Raw genomic sequence first — 4,115 nt, forward strand, 5'->3', positions numbered from 1 at the left:
GGATAGCTACGGAAGAGCTACCCACAATGCAACGCTTCAGAAATCGACGTTAGCCTCGGACCATGGACGCACAACGCCGAATTACTGTGCCTAGTGTGGCCGCATGAAATCGAATTTATAATATCAGTTTTATAAAACCGATTTTAGCTAATTTGATATTATCTTGTACTGTAGACGTGGCCTCAGTTGCTTGGTTATCAGACCTCCTGGGAGAACAGGCTTCCCAAGGCATTAGCCAGCTCATTGTCCTGGCTGGGCCAGGCTATTCAATTAATGATGGTCCTTAATGACTGTTCCATTCAGGGGAAGACACCCAGGTGCCAGTCCCTCTTCCCTAACACAGCAGACATGATGCAAGGATACAGTGAAAGACAACCATAAACATACAGACAGTGTTCATAAAATCAAACTGGCATTCATAAATTCACACAGGCAGATTGCAAAATGGTCACATATGCTCTAGGGAGCCACGTCAGTCCCAGGATATTAGAGAGACAAGCTGGGTGAGGTAATCTCTGTTATCAGACCTATACCAGATTGTAGTGGGTGACACTCACCTCTCGCAAGTGCCCCTTTGGTACAATGTGTGTATCTGCACTCAGTTTCTGGTAGGTCTTCGGTGACTCAGCCCTCCAGTTGAGTCACATGCAGTCAGTAGGTGAAATAAAAATCAACCCCTTTCCAAGGTACAATTCCAAAGGGAGCCTCTCTCGGTGCCCTCTGTCATGTCTCTTGATCTACAGCCCTATCCCAGGGCTCAATCCTCAATCAGTCCAATGGGGCCTATCACAGTACCCTAATTCGAACTGTCTCAGCCCTTTCTGGGCTCTCTCAAGTTGTCCTGCTCCAGTATGGAGCAGTGCCCCAGAGCTCTCCAGGTGCCCTTTCTGGACCTTTTTGTCCTGCTGGGCCCCTAAACAGTTCAGTTCCCCTTGTGGGGTGCATCAAAGCCCAGGCCACTGCCCCACAGACTAATGTGGGGGACCCAGGCCCGTCCACTACTCTGGGCCCCAGCCTAGGGAACCTATAGACAGCCGACATCCACCACATCCCTTTATCTAAGCTGCATTGCTGCTATGATTCCCAGGGACACTTCCCCTTGGCCCCAGCACATTTATCACCCTACCTCAGGGCCTTGTCCTGGCTGAGTCCCAGCAGCCAGCCAGGAGCTCCTTCTTGCTCCTCCCCACTGCCCAGTCCCAGCCAGCCACTGCTCTGTCCAAGGTCCTTCAGTCAGCCAGCAGTATCATCTTCACTCCTCTGGCTCCAGGCAGCAACTATTTTTATTCTGGCCCTGCATCTCTTTTTATATTAGCCTGCTGGATCCTGATTGGCTGCTCACTGCATCCCCTTTTCTGATTGGCTACGTCACACACAGCCACTGTAGGCAGCTTGGAGGACACTCTTCACTGCCCCTTTCTGGGATGGCATGTGGCAGAGCCATCAGGCCTCCAGCAGAGGCCACAGGGCTCAGTCCACCCAATCACAAAAATATTACCTCACCGACCTTGTCGCTTACATATGATCTAGCTCAATCAGAAGTTATGGCTTGATAAGAGGCATCACTCAGCAGTATTCTATAGCTTTAATTATGTATGATGTCAGCCTGGTCTTAAAATCCATAGATTTTGTAATTAAAACTGGGTGAATCAGGGGAGGGGAAATTATTCATTATTTTAAGTTGCGTTTTAATTCAGCCATAAAGCTGATCATAATTTTTCAAATTTAAAAGGTGGATGAAGTTTCAGACATTTGAAATGAATTGGGAAAATAGTAATCAGCAAAAGCTGAAACAACGTGTTCACAACATTCCTCTTCTGTTTGTCAGGCAACCATAGAGCTGACAAGAAAAATTTCAGGGGAGTTTAAAACTGAAAATAAATCAAGGACATTTGAAAAAAAATCATTTAGGTTTTATTTTCCCCATGAACATTCACATAAGTGTCTTGTTCACACAAACATTTGAGGAGAAACCTGTACTAGTGTTTGTGGAAATATGCCTGTATCTGGGATAAGCGTCTTTGCTTATCTAGATGTATATTTGTGCCAGCTGCTTCTCTTTCTTTCATTCCCTGTCTCCTCAGCGCCCTTCATCTTCTGTTGCTATTCTCACATGTGGGTTTGTGCAGAGACCGTGTGGTTTAGTTGATGCAATATCCTAGGTCTCAAAACCAGGCCTGTGAGGACACAGACAGCTGTCATTTCCTGGCCCCCACCCAATGTACTGTGTGGTGTCTAGAGGACAAAAACCCAAAAATTGGCAACAAGGATGGGATTCTACCAGGAATAGAGTGGGAAAAGACTGACTGCCAAAGTCACTGGAACCTAAAGGAGAATCAGAGTTAGGCCTAGTATATTTATATGCAGATCTGTAAAAAAAAACAACAGGTATTTAATACTCAACTGTGTAGTGTGGTTCCCTCACATTTTTAATGCTGTAACAAGAGTAAGGACCCAGCACAGTGTTTAGAAACATTTAAAGAATTCTTTTGATGACATGCAAAGAGGTATGAGATCACTTGAGTTTCCATTAGCTGTGCTGGCTCTGCCGACCTGGCAGGAAAAAAAAAGTTATTTTTCTTATTATAGTAAGCAGACGAGACTGAATACAACCAGAAACTGATCTGGTGAGAAAGGAGCTGCCATCTGTACAGTCTTTCCTCTAACTTGACTACATTGAATGTATTAGCACGTGTGTTTATTCCCTGAAAATAAAATGAATCAAGTTTGGTTAGCTTCCCTTCCTGGAATTATTTTCTTCATTCATGAGAAATGTTCACCAACAAAAAGAAAAAAGCTTGACATACTATTCCAATTTACAATCGAATGATAGTATTTTAATGCTACAAACCAAGCCCAAATTTTGCACAAGAGCACACAGAATTTTGAAATCTTTTCTTCGAAATAATTCTTATGATTTTGAAAGTGTAGTGGCCAAAAAAACCCACCTGACTTTCATTGATGCAATGCAGCAGGTGTTAAATCAAAAGTTATTTAAAAGAATTCTGATTCCATTTAAGTCCAAATTTGGGGGTTCACTGAGTATTTTAAAAAAGGAATTTTCTCTTCAGTTTAAAGCAGCACTTTACAGTGACAGCAAAGCCTCTAGAAATCTCGCTAGGACTTTAAAGCTTTAGTGGTTTTAGTGGCCACCAACCAAATGTGTGATTAAAAAGAATTTTTCAGGCTTTGTATTTGAAGATGAACAACCTACAAAGCATTAGAATAATAATTTGTATTCTTCTAGTATCTTAGGATTTCAAATCACTTTGGAATCATGAATAAATTCAGCCTCAAGGCCCCTCCATGGTAGGCAGAAGCATTACCTGAAAGAAACAGGCAATATGATTTATTGTGTCATAGATTTCACAGAGTTTGAGGCCAACAGGGACCACCAGATCATCTTGTCTGACATTCTGTATATCAGAGGCCACTACCCACCACTTAGTGCCCTCACATTAAGCCCAACCAGCCAGTGAATAGGACACTAAACTATTGTGTGCCACAGGCAAGGAACAAGACTGCGGTGCACCAGTGCGCGAGACCTCTGCAATGGCAAGGAATTGATTAAGTGAGATATACTCTGATGATCCCAGCAACTCAATCTGAAAAGGAAAGAAAAAAAAAGAAACAAGATGACTGCCAATCAGACCCCTACCCTACCATGAATCAGGTAATTAATCTAAACTCTTCTTGCCTCACATACCTTCATGGCAATAATTATTACTTTGGACAGGCCTCTTTTCTGTTTCTAGGTTCATTCTGGAGCCAGCTAGATGAAGGTTTTCCCCCATCAAGAGTCCTTGGTGTGGAAAATGTCTTGCCTCCAAGAAGCTCCCAACACTCTATTGCTGATTTTAAGAGAGAGTTGGTCAAATTTCTGAATATGATTGTATGCCGGAGTTCCCTGTGATAGTGGGTGGCACTGCTCAACAGCCTTATGGCTCACTTCTGGTTTATGTCTTATGTTTCTAAGAACACATGCTCTAATAAAAATATAACATTAGGGATCTATTATCGACCACCTGACCAGGACAGTAATAGTGATGATGAAATGCTAAGGGAAATTAGAGAGGCTATCAAAATTAAGAACCCAATAATAGTGGGGGATTTCA

Source organism: Chelonoidis abingdonii, chromosome 10, assembly GCF_003597395.2.
Source record: "Chelonoidis abingdonii isolate Lonesome George chromosome 10, CheloAbing_2.0, whole genome shotgun sequence".
Classification (NCBI taxonomy): domain Eukaryota; kingdom Metazoa; phylum Chordata; order Testudines; family Testudinidae; genus Chelonoidis; species Chelonoidis abingdonii.